Raw genomic sequence first — 21,528 nt, 5'->3', positions numbered from 1 at the left:
GTGACTTTAATCTCAGTATTCTGAATAAATTTCACTTTGCAGACAACATATGTCTGTGCTTATAAAGTTACTTTGTTCTATTTGATTAGGAAGTAAACTTTCCAGAACACTTCACTTTGCAATCAGTTCTTTCCCTGCCATCCTTGTCCAGTCTATTATTCTACCTTTTCAAATGTTTTCATTACATAGAATTTCCAGTGACTATACCTGCACTTTAGAATATGCTAATGGGTACATATAGTTTTATTTCACTCCGGTCATGTTTGCTTTAATTACCATTGTTAATCTAAAATTAATGTCCTCTGTCAGCAAGAGAGAAACAACAGCATGCAACATGGTTTTGAAATTGGAAACACTAAATCCTGCCCCAATACAAGGGAGCTGTGTGAGTATGGGCAAGTCACTTTGCCTCTCTGAGCCCATCTAATACATTGAAAATCATGGGAATGAGGGAAGTGCTCTCTACTGTTTCTCTCGGACATTTCTGAAACAGCTAGTCTTAACAACACTCACTTGTATATCTACCTTTTTCCATCTAGTGAAAAGGAGAACATGGCAGGATAGTGGAGGGAGACAGTACATATCAGCCCAAGCGCTATTCTGTCAGATGGCCGAAGGAAAGGCCTGCCTCACACGTTTCATGTGGTCTGTCATAGTTCCCTGCTATAACGTACAGTACTCTACTCAAGTTGTTGAAGCTGAAACTCCAATACTTTGGCCACCTGATGCGAAGAGTTGACTCATTTGAAAAGACCCTGATGCTGGGAAAGATTGAGGGTGGGACGAGAAGGGGACGACAGAGGATGAGATGGTTGGATGGAATCATGGACTCAATGGACATGGGTTTGGGTAAACTCCGGGAGCTGGTGATGGACCGGGAGGCCTGGCGTGCTGCGGTTCACGGGGTCGCAAAGACTCGGACATGACTGAGCGACTGAACTGAACTGAGCTACTCAAGTCTCTCCTTTCTTCCTCCTTTCTAGTCCTTCTTTAGGAAAAATAAAAAGAAAGGCAGTAGGAACTAGGGCAGAGCTGCACCCAAAAAGTAACCACTCTTTTAAAGACCAAAGTCCCATCATATATATGTATGTGCCTGTGAATGATACAACTTCACACATTTGCTAGACAAAGATAGTGAAACAGAGAGGGGAGAAAGAGGGTTGAAACAGTCCAGATGATTCTTCCAGTCACTCCTCCTGGCAGAGTGAGAAGAAGCCCCAGAGTAAATTCCTGTGGGTGACATGATTTCCTGTCTGCCATTCCCTCGTGTATCTTATAATTGAGCAACTTGACATGCTGAGTGAATGTCAAGAGTAGCTCTGGTTATATCTGAATTTTGCCTTAAACACTCACTTTAAAATCTCCTTAAGATGTTATGCCACAATAGTTTCCAAAAGTATAAGTTCTAAAGCCAAACAGAGCAAATAAGAACACTTAAAAAAAAATCATATTTTATTTGCACTGCTTTTAAAATCTATGCTTTAAAATCAATAATTCAAATTATGAGAAAAGTCAAGAAACAAAACTCTTCAATTCCTTAAAACAAAACCAAGCACAATGATTCAGTGTTTTTTTTTTTAATTTTACCATTTGCATATCATTATGATTTGGAATATTTCTCTACACATATACACAGTTCAGTTTTCTGCTAGTGCCTCTAAATAACTCACTGTTCAGGAATTGTTTCTTAATAAATTAATCCACCAAGTGCAAGAATAAGTAACTCATTAAAGTACAGTTCAGTTCAGTTAAGTTCAGTCACTCAGTCATGCTTGACACTTTGCAAACCTATGGACTGCAGCGCGCCAGGCTTCCCTGTCCATCACCAATTCCTGGACCTTGCTCAAACTCATGTCCATCAAGTCAGTGATGCCATCCAACCATCTCATCTTCTGTCATTCCCTTCTCCTCCTGCTTTCAATCTTTCCCAGAATCAGGGTCTTTTCCAATGAGTCAGTTCTTCGCATCAGGTGGCCAAGTATTGAAGTTTCAGCTTCAGAATCAGTTCTTCCAATGAACATTTAGGACTGATTTCCTTTAGGATTGACTGGTTGGATTTCCATGCAGTCCAAGGGACTCTCAAGAGTTTTCTCCAACACCATAGTTCAAAAGCATCAATTCTTCAATGTTCAGCTTTCTTTATAGTCCAGCTCTCACATCCATACATGACTACTGGAAAAACCATAGCTTTGACTAGATGAATCTTTGTTGGCACAGTAATGTCTCTGCTTTTTAATATGCTGTCTAGGTTGGTCATAGCTTTTCTTCCAAGAAGCAAGCGTCTTTTAATTTCATGGCTGTAGTCACCATCTGCAGTGATTTTGGAGCCCCAAAAAACAAAATCTGTCACTATTTCCTCATCTATTTGCCATGAGGTGATGGGTCTGGAAGCCATGATCTTAGTTTTCTGAATGCTGAGTTTTAAGCCAAATTTTTCACTCTCTTCTTTCACTTTCATCAAGAGGCTCTTCAGTTTTTCTTCACTTTCTGCCATAAGGGTAGTGTCATATCTGAGGTTATTGATATTTCTCCTGGCAATCTTGATTCCAGCTTGTTTCATCCAGCTCAGCATTTTGCGTGATGTACTCTGCATATAAGTTTAATAAACATGGTGACAATATATAGTCTTGATGTACTCCTTTCCTGATTTGGAACCAGTCTGTTGTTCCATGTCCAGTTCTAACTGTTGTTTCTTGACCTGTGTACAGATTTCTTACGAGGCAGGGGAGGTGGTCTGGTATTCCCATCTCTTGAAGAATTTTCCACGGTTTGTTGTGATCCACACAGTCAAAGGCTTTGGTGTAGTCAATAAAGCAGAAGTAGATGTTTTTCTGAGAGTCTCTTGCTTTTTTTTATGATCCAATGGATGTTGGGAATTTGATCTCTGGTTCCTCTGCCTTTTCTAAAGCTAGTTTGAATGTCTGGAAGTTCATGGTTCACAAACTGTTGAAACTTGGAGAATGTTGAGCATGACTTTGCTATCATGTGAGATGAGTGCAATTGTTCTGCAGTTTGAACATTCTTTGGCATTGCCCTTCTTTGGGTTTGGAATGAAAACTGACCTTTTCCAATCCTGTGGCCACTGCTGAGTTTTGCAAATTTGCTAGCAGATTGAGTGCAGCACTTTCAAATCATCATCTTTTCAGATTTGAAATGGCTCAACTGGAATTCCATCAGCTCCCCTAGCTTTGTTCGTAGTGTTGTTTCCTAAGGCCCACTCGACTTCGCATTCCAGGATGTCTGGCTCTAGATGAGTGATCACACCATCGTGGTTATTTGGGTCATGAAGATCTTTTTTGTGTAGTTCTGTGTATTCTTTCCACCTGTTCTTAATCTCTTCTGCTTCTGTTAGGTCCATACCATTTCTGTTCTTTACTGTGACCATCTTTGCATGAAATGTTCCCTTGGTATCTCAAATTTTCTTGAAGAGATCTCTAGTCTTTCCCATTCTATTGCTTTCCTCTATCTCTTTGCATTGATCACTCCTTCTCAAATAATTTTTTATAATAGTTCCTTTCCTAAAGTTAATTTTTGAAATAAAGTCAAATGCTCTGGGAAGATATTGAATAGAAGGTTGTGAAGACTGTCATTTAAAATGACAGTTAGAAAACCACTTCCTAATTTTCCTATACAAACTATTCATCATACCCAACAGAGAACCAGAGGGCATGAAGATCAAGGTTTTAGGTGTCTTGATGAGTCATTCTATATATCATAATTAACATCTGCACTGCTATTCTTGTCAAGAAAGAGGAACATTGAATATGTTAATGTTTGGAAATGCAGAAATTCTTTTCATCTTGATCTCACTTAATAGATCTGTTAAAACTATATTTTTGCTTTTCAAAATGGAAACTTCTAATATTATAAATCACAGTGGAGTAGTTTTCCTGTTAAGTATGATTGGAAAGAATGTTTTTTAATAAAGAAAAAGAGCCAGGGAATTTTAACAACTCATAAATTATGTAATCAATTTGGACAGTAAATATATAGGGCTTTTTCCTACAGCTAGTTAAGAATGAACATATGTGCATATGCAAATGAAATTAAAATGTCCAGTAAGTACTAATTGTGAAATCACTGGATCTACTTCAGAAAACTTTATGTTATTGGTTACTAAAGTACGTCCTTTCCATCGTTCATATAGCATACTTTCCTAGCTGAAAATACAAGTTCTTGAATTCATAAGGACAGTATCCACGCAGTCACCACCAAGTTGCTGTTGAATAAGTACGGGAAGTATGGCCTGTGCCTTGTCCTCTAATGATATCAAGGAAGCAGATGGCTCAACAAAACATGTGTTGACTTAAGGTGGTAAATCATAAACAGAAATAAATTGCCAGCTTACCTCAAATCCAGCCTGTCTTTCAATCCCTAACCTCACTAAGTGCTGCTACTCAAGTTGAATCTGACTGTGTCAGAGTTTTGATTCATGCGTTTAAACACTCGGGCAGTTTCTGTGTATGAGAAACTGAGTTGTGCCCATTTTCACAATCAGTATTGATCTTCCCAGCCAAAATGATCAAAGGTTAATTTACATCTGTCACTGAGATGGCCATAGAGAATGGAATGGCTTGGCTTCTCTCCATGTATTTGGTACATTTTGTTAGGTACTTGAATACTATGGCTCTGGAATGTATCGTCATAGAAAGAAAGAAAGAAAAATCCAGCATGTGTTTCAGGAAAACAGCAAAGATAATGTGACACTGATTTAATATCAATTCCAAATAACGATAATAGTCACACCATCCATGTTCTGTAAAAATACAGTATATGACCTTGTTAATGTAATTTGGGTTATTTTATCAGTTTCCTTTATTATTTAGACTTAATAATATTTGATGAGGCAGTAATATCATAAGCCTAGCACATTTCTAGCCTACTGGTGTTGTAGCTAGGTGCAAAAGACACTGTGAGCTAGTAAATAAACAAAGAAAGAATAATAAGAAAGAAAAGTAAACCACAGTGAGTTACAGTGAAGAAGCATTAAGCAGCCTATAAGAAGAAAAAAAAAGCTAGCAATTTCAAGTCTTAGAAGAGTTCATAAAACACACATAGAAATTGCTTATCTTGTCATGCAGCAATTTGAGAGAACAAGTTAAGAAAAAGTAAATGCTCTATATGTTTATAGACACAACCTGTGTATCTATAGTAACCATTGAAATTAACCAAACAAATGAACACAGTCTTGAGTTTTATCAACAGTGTTGACCTGACCATCCTAGAGATTCAAAGGGCTCTGGGATTGGCAGCCAGCCAGGTACTTTCAAACAGCATTAGCTTCTAAAATAGCAGTGATGACCATTAACCACTAATAATTTATATGAATACAAATACATTGACAGTGTTATGTTGACCTTCGCCCATGATCATGCACCTGGATACCAATCTCATAACTAGTTTTTTTATGCAAGAAAAATATATTTCATAGTTGCCATTTCTAATTATCTTTCTAAAATTAATTAGAATATCATTCTTTCACCCTCTGAAACAAGCAGGCATTTTTTTTTTTTAATTTTAAATCACTGAATCTTTACTTTATCACAAGCAGAAAAATCTAATTGCAAATTAAGACCCTGCAGCTGAGGAAGATCCTCGCACGTCTCCTAGTTTATAGTTGTGACTTTCTTCAACTTGATGTCACAGTATTTGAAGAGCAGTTTGTAATCATCAGTATGTATTTATAGCTTCCTTCAGGAGCCAATCAGGCATGATCATGTAGCAATGCAAGGTATATGTTTTAAGCTTTGCATAAAGTGTATGTAGCATATTCAACTGACAAGACAATACATTTTAAGAGCTGTAAGAGTAATTATGAGGAAGCAATTTTTTTTTTTTTTACCCCCTCCTTTGGTGAGGTATATGGGATCTTAGTTCCCCAACCAAGGATAAAACCTGCAACCCCCTGCACTGGAAGCAGAGAGTCTTAACCACTGGACCTCCTGGGAAGACTCTAGCAATGCCTTTGATTTAGTGAATAATGCTCTGAAAGAGGAAGAAATTTGGTTCAGTAGCACTGCTTATATTGAGGACGCTCAAATCTCTGTGATCTTAAATCATCTGTTTAACCCAATAGTATATTTTTTAGTCTATGTCATCTTTCAGTAAAAAGAGGCTTGGAGAATATAGTTAAGACCTATATAATACAGTTATATTAACTAAAATAATGGACTGTCAACTTGGTAACTGTAACTAAGATAGCATGCTTATGGATAGGTAGATAGATACATATACATAGGCATTCCCCAAGTAGTAGTAATTGCAAGTAATTTATTAGCAATAATATGGTTGTGAAATATGCTGTTTGTTAGAGTTCCATTTACATTCTGTGCTGACAGGGAGAACATTCTGGGGGTACTTCAGCCAGATAAAAAATACTCTTACTGACTAATTTTGAACCAAAGCCATACCAGTTGTTTTAGATGACAACTTAACATTATAAATCTTGCCAAAGGTTCACAGATCTCAAAACCTTTGACTGTCATCTAGATTAAAAAGAAAAGGTTCATTGTGCAGTTCACTTCTATTAGAGAGAAACAAACTGACATTCTAAGCAGTATTGATAATATTTGGCCAGGGCTAGCTGTCTTGTGATTTTTAGTGATGTCATAAACTGAGGCACAGAGCCCACCTCAAGAACTCTAAACTGGAATCATGTATTTTAACCGTACTTTACTGCATAAAAGTAAAAAAGACACAGACATGTGATCTATAAATTTACTAATAATTTTTCTTTCCAATGAAGTTACGCTAGGTTAGTTATTTTGTAATGATCCATATATATAGAATATGGCTCTTGGTGAGTATATAAAGAGTAGCAGTTCAGGAATTTTTCCTGAAATATTAAAAAGACAATGAAATATTCCATTCATTCTTACTAGCTCTCTTTCCATCAACTCACGAGACTGCTCTGAATTTTTAAATTATATTCTGACATTATCCTAATAATTGGCTTACATATTATAATAGTTAATAGAGACTGTAGTTTCCAAATTTATCATGCTTTGCTCATTTAGTGGTAGATGACCATAAAAGATTTCAAAATTATGTTTTGATAACTTAGGTCTTTAAAGTTTGAATTCCACTTTGAAGGTTATCTCAAAGGATATTTACTAGATTTATATCTGGTGATTTGCGAAAACAAAAAAGTTTCCAACATTTGCTCTTATTTTACAAGTTATCTTGCCTATTCACTTTGTGATTTCCTGAATAAATTTTCCATAGTTATTTTTAGATTCTAGGCATATTGCCCCTGCCCCTTTCCTTACCTCTTTAGGCCTAGGAGTGGTGATATTTTCCTACATTTTCAGGTCTTGGATTCTCTCACTACTTTTTTATAGTTTACTTTCTGAGCACACACTAAACAGAGTCCCTTCGTCAAACATTTTTCAGTTAACCCTTTTGAGTGCCATCCCTTTGGTGCCACTGAAAGATACCCAAGCTATGCCAGTTTATGGGGAAACACACTTCACACTGTGATTTGATGGATGTCTCAGAGCCACCTCTATCTCAGAATCACATTCTTCTGCCACCATGTTTCAAACATTCATATGTACGGATTGAAGTGGCTCTGTAAGGCTCTTAATGAAGTGTAGATATTCTTCATTCTTCCAAAGGATAACAATTAGCATTTTGGTCAATAATGTTGTAAGATTAATGAGCTTATTACAGTAGCCAATCACCAATTATTCCCAAGAGACAGGTCATTTTGATGAGACAGATTGGAAGATAATAAAGATACATATTTAATTGCAAAGGGATAGCAGATCTAGATAGGAAGCACACATGATTAGCCATAACTCCTCCAAAGAAGTTATTGAAATAACCCAGAGTGGAAAAAAATAAAAATAAAGCTCTCAGAAGACAAGGTCAGATTTTCTTGTCATGAATTTTTATCCCAGATACAAAATTCTATTTTGTATCTCCCAGATACAAAATTAGTGATAGTGCCTCTCCCTTATTTTGTTTTCTTACATTCACTAAAAAGCTTTATTTTCAGAGTAATACTAGTTTTCCTAAAATTTTGCATGCAAACATCAACTAAATCTTGAGAAAATTTTAAATATTGTTGATTAAATGTGAATGTGCATTGATATTGCAGCAAAATTGTTCTGTTTCAGAAAAATGATAAATGATCCCTATCTCATAAAATTATCACAAAATTATATTTTTGATGATAAGTATGGCAACATTATATGCATTGAATAGTTGGGACATATGGTCAACTACCAGTAAAACAGTGAAATACTAAATAACTGTAACTTGTCTTCTATCCTCAGAAAATTATAATCTCTGATTGGCAGTAGGCATAACAGAAAATACTGCAGGTAATCTCAGACAAATTTATATAGATGTTATAAAATTCGCATTATATACATTATTTTAAGAGAGAAATCTATCTTTCAAAGACCTATATTAATGAAGTAATTTCTCTGGATTTTCAATGTTCATTCAGAGATAAACATACATTTAGATTGGAATGAGTAATCCTATGCATTATCCCAAGAGGGCAAGATTTCTCTCCACAATACTCCATTATACAAGCCATTTTCAATAATGAAGTAATGGCATTTTCAACAGTCCCCTTAGGAAATTCTTTCAAAATATAACATTATGCTTCTCATTTTAGAATAGCTTTTCTTTATGTACAACTAAATTTAAGCAAGGGATTTCACCATGCTATTCTACATGTAATCTAATGTGGCATATTAGCCTCTTTTAAAATCACACTTTCCCCTAAAATTTGTGAAAAGTAATTTCACCCCTCAATAGTTGTAAGCCATATATTTATTGAGTCTAAGCTACTTTTAGATTTTAATACAATCCCTAATCAACTTAATTTTTTTCCTAAATACCCTCCCATTTACCTAAACATACCTGTAACAAAGGGTGAAATCCTGCATATTTATCTGCATCTCATTGGAACTCTGCTACAGAATAATTGTTAATAAGTTACTTTGGTATCTTCAGGCTTTGGAGAATTGTTTGTTACATATCCTGCGAATCTAGACTTCAGCAAACATCTAAAGAGCTCAGTGAGAGGAATTATGAATTTTATGACATGATTAAGCAGTTCAGTGGGATACAGGTAGCAATTTAATTATGTTTCATTTTGGGGCATTCCACTTGCATTGACTCAAAGTAAGGTGCCACATAAGTGCAGTGATTTTGCACTTATTAATACCATTTAGACATTCTAAATATTATCTTGGTGACATTTTATGCTGTGTACTCTTAGCAATGTTTCTTATTTAAATCTATTTGATTATTAACTATCTTCTGATTTAAATGACTTGTCACACACTGTTTTACATATACTTTTATGTTAGTTCACTGATTTGGGGTTCAGAAGAAATTTCATGTATTCTTTTCTTTCAAAATCTTTCTAGTAATTATCTCCAGTATGCCAGGCCATTGTAAAGGTGTTGAGGACAGAGTTACCTAAAAGCAAATTACCTGGCTTTGTGGGGCTTCCATTCTAGTGTTAGAGCTAGACTGTGAACAAATACGGAGAAGGCAATGGCACCCCACTCCAGTACTCGTGCCTGGAAAATCCCATGGATGGAGAAGCCTGGTAGGCTACAGTCCATGGGGTCGCTAAGAGTCGGACACGACTGAGCGACTTCACTTTCACTTTTCCCTTTCATGCACTGGAGAAGGAAATGGCAACCCACTCCAGTATTCTTGCCTGGAGAATCCCAGGGACAGCGGAGCCTGGTGGGCTGCTGTCTATGGGGTCGCACAGAGTCGGACACGACTGAAGCGACTTAGCAGCAGCAGTGAACAAATAAATACATGGTGACAGGTAATAAGTAGTGTTTTTCAGAAAAAATGCAGTTGGGTAAAGGAATAGAGGCTGAATGAGTAAAGGATATTATTTTTCATAAGGTGATCAGAAAATGCCTCTATGAAAAATCAAATTTGACTAAACATCTAAATGAAGTGAGGCCAATAAGAAGAATAGTCCAGACACAAATAATAGCTAATCTGAAGGCCCTGAGACCTCATTAGTCTTGATGTATTTCAGGCACAGCAAGAGAATTAGTATAGCTGAGTAGAGGGAGTAAGGTGGAGTTGAGGAGAGAAAGTTGCAGAGGGAGTGCTGATATGAATCAGAGAGTAGGGCAGGAGCCAAATAGTATGGGACTCTGAGCCATGGAAAGGAGTATGGCTTTTATTCTGATGTCCTTGAAGCCAAAGTGTTCTGCATTAAATACTGTGTTAGGCTGAATAACCCCCAAATATATCCACATCCTCATCCCCAAACATGCAACTGTGCTAACTTACATCAAAAAAGAGACTTTGAATATGTGATTAAATTAAGGATTTTGAGATGTGATTATCCTGGATTAGCTACATAGGCAGGGTGTAATCATAATGGTCCTTAAAAGAGAGGTGCAGGAGGAGTTAGAGAAGATAATGTGATAACAGAAATGGATACTGGAGTATGTGCTTTGAATATGGAGAAGGACCCAAAAACCAATAAATATAGACAACATCTAGAAGCTGAAGAAAGGAAGGAGATGGATTTTTCCCTCAGAGTTTCTAGGATGAAGCAGCCTGGTTAACACCTTGACTTCAGTCCAGTGAAATGTATTTTCAGAATTTTGACCTCCAAAACTATAAAATAATGTTATTTTAAGTCACAAAGTTTGTGGTAATTTGTTGTAGCAGCAATAGAAAACTAATAAGAATATATTACCTATTTACTAATAACTATATATACATGGCTCTAATTCAGGATCAGAGCATAGAATGTCACAGAGTGAAATAAGGGAATCCAGCTAGGAAATAACAGTGACTTGGGGTGGTGAGTTTTTAGGGAGGGAGGTAGGCTGAAGAACTTGCTGACTGACTGTGTGTATCTTGAGTAAGAGACAGATGTTATATTAGTAGTTTATTTATGAGTTACAAATCACCACTACTTACTTATAGCAACAAAAATTTATTATCTCAGTTTCCAGCCATTTATTATCTCAAGAGTCCAAGTGGGCTTGCCATAGATAGAGTCTCACAAGGCCAAAATCAAGTTATCAGCTGTACTCGACTATTCTCTTGAGGCTCTGAGAAAGAATCTGATTTTCTAACTCACACAGACTGTTGGCAGAATCCTGTTCCTGTGGTTGTAGGACTGAGAGCCCTGTTGTCCTGATGACTGCCCAGCTAGAGTTTCTCTCAGCAATTGAAAGCTGCTCTCCAATCCTTTTCACGTGGCCCTTTCCACCTTCAAACATACCAGCGACATAATGAGTCTTTCTTGTGCTTTGAATCTGAGTTTCTTTCTGCTAATAGCTAAAGAAATCTCCCTGATTTTCAAGAGTTCAGGTGATTATTTTAGGCCCAAATATAGTTTAGTTTCTTAACTAAAAATCAACTTTATTTGTTGATGAGGGTCCTTATTATATCTGCAAATCCCCTTTTGCCATTGTCTTAGTACAAGCTGCTTTAACAGAATATCATAGACTGGCTTTAACGAGGAACATTTATTTATCACAATTTAAAAGGCTGGGAGGACTAAGATTAAGGTACAGGCAAAATTGGTGTCTGAGGAGAACCCCCTTCCTAGTTGGCAAACAGCGCCTTTCTTGCTGTACATGGCAGAGAGAGAGAGAGAGTAAATGATTTAGTTCTCTGGTCTCTTTTTATAAGGGCACTAATCTGACCACAAGGACTTCACCCTCATGACTTCATCTAAACCTGATCCTTTCCCAAAGATCCCACCTCCAAATACCATCACATTGGTTTCAACATATGAATTTGCCAGACAGAAACCTTCAGTATGTAGCAACCATATAATTTAACATTACCACTTGTGTGATATAGTGTGTTTCTAGTCCCAGTAATTAGGTTGGAGAAACTTAGATTTCTGTCTATCAGGTGCAAGTCTGACTCCTCTTTTTTGTTTGTTTCTGAATGGAGCAAGCAGGTGATTGGTGTGCCATACACAAGAATGGTAATTTCAGGAAGAGTAGCATGTTTGGGAAAAAAAAAAGAATTACATTAATGGGAAATGCCAATTAGAAATATAAATGATGCTGAGGAGCCATGAGTCAGATATGTTGATATTGCCACAGGAGAACGATAATGGGGCTGAAAATGTAAGTTGGAGAATCACTAACATATATATATATATATGATTTATAAGACTACATAATGATGTAATTTCACTTAGAAGAGTTGATAAACAACACTGAGCAGGATCTGGATAAAGCTGTGGTATCATCAAATGGAACTGAAACACAGAGGCTAGTGATGGCCTGGAGAGATCAGGAAAGTATAACAGCACCAGGGTACTTGTTAGAACAGAAAGTTCAAAGCTCCACCTTAAATGTATAAAATGAAAATTACTGGTTGTGGTCATGCAATTTATATGATAAGCCCTCCAGCTAACTCTGATTCAAGCACATATTTGAGAACTTTAAATTGTTTAGGACACTGGGAAAGTATCCCATGGAGATAGGTAAGTACTCAATGCTTGCATCTTCAAGAGAGGGCCTTGAAATGAAGCAATAGCATTTGAGAGATCCTTAGAAATGAAGGAACTTAGGACCCCAGATTTACTGAATCTGATTCTGCATTTTAACATTCTCTCCAGGTGGTTCATATGCACATTAACATTTGAGAAGTACTGATCTACATCTAGTAATTCAAAGTTATGGTAAAATCTATGTGTAAACACACACACCCACACACACATCCCTACAGATCACATGGGATAGCTTATTCTATTTTTTAAAAAAGAAAATCTTTCAGACAGTGTTTAAAATATAAAGTTTGTGAAGCCTTTAAATGTTTAACAGTTTACCAAAATGTTTTTCATAAATTTCCCATTGTTTAAAATAACCAAAGACAAGTGTCTACACACTTTGGAGACCAGGAGAAGTAGAATGTCTACCCAGAGACTCAGGAGGGAACAAGGCTGCATTTAAGGGTCCCAGGTTAAAATTATCAGAGAACTGTGAAAATAAAAACAAACTTCACCAATTTTTTCATTCTAATTAAATACACCTGAAATATGAAACAGTGGAAAGTGTGTGAAGGTAAATTACTTCACAGTATTATGTACTGCTGGTCTGGATTCAGAAAAGTACCTGAGAGTTTTTAGGAGGAGGTAAGATTATATAAATGGCTTCTTTTTAAACTTGAATCTCAGCCTGAAATTCATCTGTAATGAATTATTTCTTTTCTTCATACCTGAGATTTGCTCCTAAAAACGTGTTGCATATCAAATAAGATTTACTGTGGTTTTTTGAGAAGTTATACAGATTGTAGGAAATGAACAGTAATTCAGAAAATATCAGTATATGAATAACTTTGTGAAATGAAAGACATCAAATATGAGAAAAAGAAATAGTGACCTATAGGAGAAAGAAGATACAGTTTGCAATAATGTAAATAAGCTATTGCATACCATGCAATTTGGTAAAAATTTGAGTTAATTTAAATAATCAGTAACCTTAGACCATTGTCATTTCATTGATTGCAACATCTAATGTGAATGGTGAATCAATAAAACTATCTAAGATATTTTCTTTCCAGCCATTAGCTTTAGCAGATGAGAATAAAAAAAAAAGGGGGGGGGGACCTGATATTCAAGCCATGTTGTAGAAAACTAAAGATTTATAAGGAGGCACTCTCCATTCTTTGTGAGCTATAAAGTCTGTCCAAATAGCAATATCCTCTCTGGCAGAGAATCTGCTGCTCAGGCTGGCCATGTGTTATTGCATTTGGACTGACTCCATCCGCAAATGTTGACTTTTCATCTGTGACCAAGGAAAAAAATCTGTATGAGGAACAGAACGTGTAAAACATTTAATCCTTGTTTACTTGTTAACCAAAGGTTTTGTCAGATCCTGCTGGTATGAGATTTCTGTATTTGTTTCTCAAGGTGACTGTAGATCCTGTCACAATTTTGAGTTTAAATTTGAGCTATAAACTAAAAGTTAGATTATAGCTTTTACTTAGATTGATAAATATAAATACTTGTTCCAATCATACTTTCACATTCTAGGACTTAATAGGTAAGTAATACACTACAGGAACAGTTGATTTATAATTTCTTTGCTCTGTCTTGGACTTTTCATTAGTAAAATGAAAATAACACTGAAAATGTGATTATCTATGACAAATCACAGTGATATTTAATAAAGGAATAAAAAGCTGGTAGATGTCATGCATCAAAATTTAATCTTTGACTCAATTTTTAGATGAGAAACTAGGAAATAGTGAATCTAAATTAATTTCACAAAGTTTATACTAATTCATTGTTTTCAGTTCAGTTCAGTTCAGTCACTCAGTCGTGTCTGACTTTGCAACCCCATGGACTGCAGTACCTAGTCTTTCCTGTCCATTCATTGTTTTACTGGGGCTCAAATCTATTTCTGTTGGCCTGAGTTATAATGATCACCTGACCTGAGATTTATGAACTAGTTCTAAATTTAGATATTCTATGCAAGAATCTCTTGAACCTAATGAGATCAAACAAAAATTATTCAGTGAATGAATGAAAAATATTTTTCCCATAGGCTTAATCAAGTATGCCAGATTTATTTTTGGATTTAGACTGTCCACATAACTATGCTATACTATTTTATATGCAAATCTGAGTTTAGATGGGATTGAAATTTGTACCCCTTGATTGTTTCTCTGGGCAGAGTAATAACTCATATCTATTCCCATGTAACATTGATTTTAAATTATCATTTGGATATAGGATAATGTGATCTAAAATAGAGATCATATACCAAAAGGGAATATGAGCAATGCTGAACAAGTTCCTCTGTTTTCATGTCAACTCTCATATTCAAAATTAACCTTGACCATTTTTAGACTGGAAGCAAATTAATCAATTTGATTCATATCTGGAACTCATCAATAGTGTGTGGAGATAGTAGGAGGCCCCATCAAGTGACTTAGCTTTCTACTCAGGGTTACCCATGATAAGAAATTGTTATCACTGCTGCATCTTATCTCACAAAAATTTAAAAGAATTAGAAATAAACTGAGGGTGAAAATGAGATAGTAAAAATACTAAGTTTTTTGTATTGGTCTCTTAGAGATACTAAAATTACCTAGAAGTGTAGTTGCTGCTGCTGCTAAGTCGCTTCAGTCATGTCCGACTCCGTGTGTCCCCATAGACGGCAGCCCACCAGGCTCCGCCATCCCTAGTGGGTGAGAATTTTTGTTTCCCTGAAACTTTTCATAGGAAGTTGAGTAAGGAAAGGAGCAAGTATAAAAACTAAGATTTTTCTCAGTAAACCGATAGCAAGTACAAAACAAAGTAATCGGATAAAAACCTACCCAAAACCAGAAATTTTGTTAAAACAAGGAATTTTATCACTGGGCCTAGAGATCAGGTAAATTGCTCTAGCAAGTTCAAGTCAGTGGATGCATCTTACACTTTAAGATGTTTAGTGATGCACAACTCTTTGCATACTACATTCATGCTACCTTCTAGGGTACTTCTTCTGAGGAAAATACAGTAAAATTGGAACTTAACAGTTGTTTTACATAAAAATGATGATATATGCTCTAACCACAAAAAGGTCATTATAACATGACAATCAGATATGTTTTGCATGAAAGAGGTATTTTTCCATAATAAAATTTGAATGAGACAAAAATTGAGTGAGATGTGATGAATTTGAACCAAAGCGATATAAAAATGACATCTATTTTACAATTCAATTTTGGCAGTCTGTTTAGTCTTATTTTACCCAACAGGAAAAATTCTAAGGAAAATTTATTCATGAAGAAGTCCAAACTGTCATATAGTTTGAAATCTAATGAGAAATATGAAAGGTCTCATGATTTTTTTACCTGTCAGTTTATCAGTTTCGATCTTTGGAAATAAAGGGTTTCAAATCATCAGGTCGAAAAGCAGGTGGACAACAGGCCAGAAGGCACTTGTTAATTACAGCAGTGAGTTAATCAATGAAGTAACAGTTCTGCTTCTGGGTATAACAAAATGAGATCAAAGCTCATTCAAGTATGCTGCCATTGAAGTATAGCTGGAGATCCATTAAATTGGATAGTTTCACATTTTGAACCTGCACATTAAAAGTCAGCAATTCAAGCAGCTCTATAACTGTTGATGCCTAAATCATAGAAAAGATTTTTTTTGTTTTTTTTGTTTGTTTGTTTGTTTTTGGTTTTTTTGCAGGAAGGTGAATTGGGCGAAGATGGAGAAGGAAATACATTGAGACCTGATATAAACATTAACTGAGACGACTTTCAGGAAGCTTTACGTGTGCTTTCGTTTTTGCTTTCAGCATTTAAATGCAGAGACAGATGGCTTGGACAGTTTTATCAACATTTGTGTCTTTAGACATTCAAAAACCAAGGAAGATTACAAAACTCATAGATTGCAGATTGTGAGAGGGGAAAAGTAATTTAGCTTTTTTTTTTTAATCAATAAATATTTCAGTGTTAAAAAATCATGATAGGGTTTTTAAAATACTTTTTAAGAATAAAATGGAAGTAATTACTATAAGGCTGAAATTATAGAAAGTATTTATAAGCAGTTTTAAATCCTGATCTGGATTCTAAGTAGATATTGTATAACATGACAGAAATAGGGCATCAAAATTTATGGAAAATTTGGAGAAGTAGGGAAGCGTAGTGCACACATGCATGCACACGCACACATGCACACACACAATTTCAAAATTTATTAAGAATGTCTGATACATGTAATACATGTTAGATATTCAGTAAACACTTGTTGAGGGAATTATGAAAAATAAATACAATTATTCATCAATTAAGACAACCTCTTATAGTGATGACATTAAAGATAATTATATGTCAATGATAAAGGATAATATTTCAGTGCATATAGATTTTGCAGTATTAGCAAAGAAACCCTGATATTTTAAATAGTATATATTTGATGGAGAATCATGAATTATTTTCAATTATATTTTGAAAATAACAACATTAAATATTAATGCTTTATGAATAATGTCTTTCTCTTTTTTAAAAATGTAAAGCAATTCAGTAAGTGGTTCTAAAAATGAGAAAAATTAACTGGAAGCTATTTAATCTTTAAGATGCTTTGGATTATAAACTTTTAAAGGACCAGGATATTTAGGAAATCAGTAGAATGACTGTGTTCTCTTTAATAATTCATGATAAAAATGTTTTTATTTTTTTCTACCAATTCCTGACACAGAGTTTATGGAAGAAAACTTGGAAGCATTGCTATTTCTCAAAATAAAACCCATTTTGTGTGTGTGTGTTTCAGGGCAATCACTGGAAATTATACATAGGTCAAAATAAAAAGAGTAAAATTTTCCATATATAATGTCAGGTCCTAAAATAGAAACTTGCCAGCAAATAAGCAAAGTGAATTTTCCAACAATGGATTTCAATTATACGAGCCAATTGTTGTAATGAGGTTATACAGATAGATAGGTAGATCTCTATATAGATAGATGGCAGTTAGATCCATTTCTGTGATCCTGGCTGGTCACTCTCCCTTTTTGAATAAATTCATATCCCACCACTTCCTTTCTAGAGCTCTCACACTTGTAGGTCATGAAGCACACACCCTAACTGCCGGAAAGGTCAGGTTGTCAGACTTGAGACAGCCTCTGTGCCCTAGAACCTGAAAAATTATTCAAATCAGTCAACCCACAGAGGGTGCTCGACACCTAGCTCCTCCCACCCTGCTTGGCAATACATAAACTGTCCACTACAATTCTAGCTTATTTTTATGCTATTCTTGGTACAATGCTCCGTGGGGCCCTGCTTGGTGGCCTTTCTCTTTTAGGGCTATAGGTAACAAAACCTGGCTTTCATGCAATTGCCATCATTGTATTGTGTCCCACTTTTTGATGAATCTTTAAATTTTGTAAAGCAATCAGATACTTAAAAGACTGACCTAAGAATCTACAGAACTTCTGTAAATTTATTTACAGACTTTATCATAAGCTTTCAAATTTATTTACAAGAAATGAATCATACATACATTTTTCAAAGAGCAGTTAATACTAATGGAAAATATTTTTGTAAGTTAAAGATTTTGTATAGTACGCACAAATGTTAACTGTAAATGTCTTAAAATTATCAGTTATCTGTAAGAACTTTCAGAAAAATGTAGAAATGATATAACTTAGAACAAAGTACCCCTGTTGCCTTGTGAAGAGACAAGCCTCCTTAAATCCTACCTCCTTCCCAATGACACCCTTTTTTTGTCTCTTGGTTCGCTGCTTTTAAGGCAATTATCTGTTTTCCCAGGATAGACGCACAGTTTCATGGGGACAGTGTTGACATCTGCTTTGTTAACTGCTATATTCCCAGTGCCTGTCACAGTGTCAGCATATAGTACATGCTCAGTAAATATTTATGGAATAAATAAATGTTACCAGTTCTGAAAAACAATGCACACTGTTTTTGTTAAAATGTGTCACTCATTGCTGAAGATTTCAGGTCCACACACACACACACACACACACACAGTGTTCTCAATTCTTGGGTAATACCCTTAATTTAATAAGATAGTAATGTATATTGGATAAGACTATTTAAAAAATAATCTTGCATATTCTCTCTTTTTATGTACTCTATAAAATCCTGATGCTATTGATGTTTCTAAGGTAGCTAATAATCCCCCCCTCCTTTGGAGCTATTAACAAGAAAAGAAAAATGTACTAATGGTTCTGGAAGAGTAAAAGTTAAGAATTGATTGATAGACCTAAAGATATATTATATATCAAATTTGTGATTATCTCCATTGATGTCTAGAAAGGAGTGAACATATTTAACAGAGAAGTTAAATAATTCACTTATTAACTGTCACAAGTATTGCTAAGGCAAAGAGATTTGTTGTTGAGGAAGCTTTTGGTATGATATTTGTGAAATCAGCATATTCTGATTACTTAAGTTCTGCCTTTTAAGTGGAGGATATCTTTAATAATATCTCAGAACATTTTCAACCTCATAAAAATTTAATTAACAATTAACATTGTACATAAATCATTGCTATTGTTTAGCATCATGAGGAATCAGAAAGCAGATCATTCCTTTTTTTTCATCAATGGATTTTAAATCTAGTTGAGAGAAAACAAAAATAAAATGTATACTCATGAGTGTACAGACCCTAAAGACAAAAGACGAAAATGTCATAATGTAAAAGTTGAGTGGGTTCAATTAGGGAATTTGTTATGCATTTATAAGGGAAGATCTGTGGAAATCTTCCCAGTGCATACAAGATATGAACTAGCAAATTTAGGGAAGCTTGCTGTGGTACATGGGAAGCAAACTGCCCCTTGATAGAGTCAGTAATTAAATGAAAACAAGCCAGGCAAAAGCATTTTCTAGGCCTGTGATTCTGATGGAAGGGGCACGGATTAGTTTGAACAAAATCAAAATGTGTTAGCTTTGTGAATACAGAGTCACTGAATACACCAAAGTGAACCTATAAGGGAGAAATTAGTTTGAAATTTTAAAGTGTGGGCAAAATTCAGAGGACAGAAAAAGACTCATAGAGAAGTTTAAATTAAATGTCCTAGCGAGTAAGTGATCACTGAAGGTTTGTGAGAGAAATAGTTTTAAGTAATGAACATATATTTTAAAAAATAAAACTATTTGCTTTTGAGGGGATGGAACTATGGATCTCATGGGAAGGTAGTTTACTGTTATTCTAAAGAGCAGGCTTCAGATTTCAAAATAGACTAAAATTTCAGTAAGGGTACATTTTAAGCACTTTTTTCCCCCCTTTTCATATCCATTGTCCATTCTGATGCTGTGTGTGGAGGTCAGTCATTTGCCACCAACAGTTACCTATCTCAGCAGGTATTTTGTTTTGTAACATACAAGAAATAACTAGAATATTATTAAGACAAATAGATATGAATATAAATACTCCACAATTATTGTGTACTTAAAAATATTAGTAATGCTAACTTGGATTTTAGCAGAGACCTGCATTCCAATTGTTGACTCTTTTAATTGTTGAGCAGGCAAACTTGCAGGGATGTTTTCTTCTACATTTCTATTCTGACAACTCTCAGCTTTTGAAAATGTTTTATGCCTCAAGTATTGTTGCCTATCTGATACTTAACCTCATTCATAAAATCAATTCCTGATTTCCAAGCTATCACTTATCACTTGACTGTTTAATCAACGGAAAGAAAACACGACAACAAAAAACCCAACTTAACCCTTAACCATTTCACCCTTAAACATTTGACACTGTTTTTCAGTACAGAACTGGTTTTCTCTTTACATAATCAGAGAATAGCTTACTTTCAAAATCATGGTTAAAATGTTTTAGATTGCCTTCTGGTAAAAAAAAAAAAAGAGATTAATAACTATGATGACTTTTTTCTCTTTGAATATACACTCTATGTGTTCCAAATTGCAACCTAGCTAGACTTTCACTCTAGTGAAATTTGGGTTATTTAATACATTTATAAATCAAGAAAATAGGTTAAGCTTGGAAGGAACCACATGGGATCTTTATTTACTTGGATTTCATAATGCCTGAAGTCAACCAGGTGTGCCTTTAGTAGTATACTTTAGTTAAAATATTCTTTAAAATTATTTCTTAAAAAAGAATGTTGCAAAGTTATTTTAATGAATTCGTATTAAGACATATGTTTACATGGAAGATCATTTTGTATAACCATTCATAGTATTTATTTTTAATATTACATTTCAAGTAACACTTTTTGTATTCTTGGAGTTTTTAATCAACATCTTCTGGCATTGGACATAAAATTTTGTAAATTTCATTATTTATCATGAATAGGAGTTTTTGTTGAGAATTAGGACCTAAATCAGTAATAATATATATATCATAGAAAAAGTTTATCTGAAATGATATATCATGGGTATATCTGTTTGCCCATATCTATCTATCTACTTATTTTTTTATCTGTCTGTATCTCTAGAATGGCTTAAGGGAAAGAGTAATTCTTACCTCTAAAACAAGGAATTTTATTCCTTCTATGTAATTCTTAAAAGGATAGGATATTACTCGGCCATAAAAAAAGAATGAATTTCAGTTTTAATGAGGTGGATGAACCTATAACCTGTTACACAGAGTGAAGTAAGTCAAAAAGAGAAAAACAAATATAGTGTATTAATGCATATATATGGAATCTAGAAAAAGATATTGATGAACCTATTTTCAAGGAATGGTGATGCAAATCTAGAGAATGGACTTGTGGACACAGTGGTGGAGGGAGAGAGGGGGACAGATGGAGAAAGTAGCATCAACATATACACACTATCAGATGTGAGATGGATATTGCTGGTGAGAAGCTACTGTGCGGCACAGGGATTCCAGTCTGCACTCTGTGATGGCCTGGAGGGAGGGAGGGGAGAGAGGAGATCTGTGTATAATTATGGCTAATTTGCATTGTTGTATGGCAGAAACCAACACAACATTGCAAAAATTAAAAAGTGGAAAAAAAGGATAGGGAAGCATATCTATGAATTGGTTAACTTAATACGATTTTCATGAGAAAATGAGATCATCAGTCCAGTTTTTCTCTAAGCATATAATTTAAAATGAAAACT

The 21,528-nt window shown here is 35.0% G+C and overlaps 1 protein-coding gene across 1 annotated transcript in view; it reads left to right on the top strand.

The window, feature by feature from the left end:
* The window catches only part of PCDH9 (protocadherin 9), a 1,072,888-nt gene that overhangs the window by 1,049,151 nt on the left and 2,209 nt on the right, over window positions 1–21,528 (top strand). The window lies entirely within an intron of this gene.

The sequence above is a fragment of the Giraffa tippelskirchi genome, chromosome 12, assembly GCF_054371585.1.
Source record: "Giraffa tippelskirchi isolate mGirTip1 chromosome 12, T2T-mGirTip1v1.2.pri, whole genome shotgun sequence".
Taxonomy (NCBI): Eukaryota; Metazoa; Chordata; class Mammalia; order Artiodactyla; family Giraffidae; genus Giraffa; species Giraffa tippelskirchi.
Note: the sequence above shows the minus strand (reverse complement) of the source record. Positions and strands in the feature narration are given on the sequence as shown.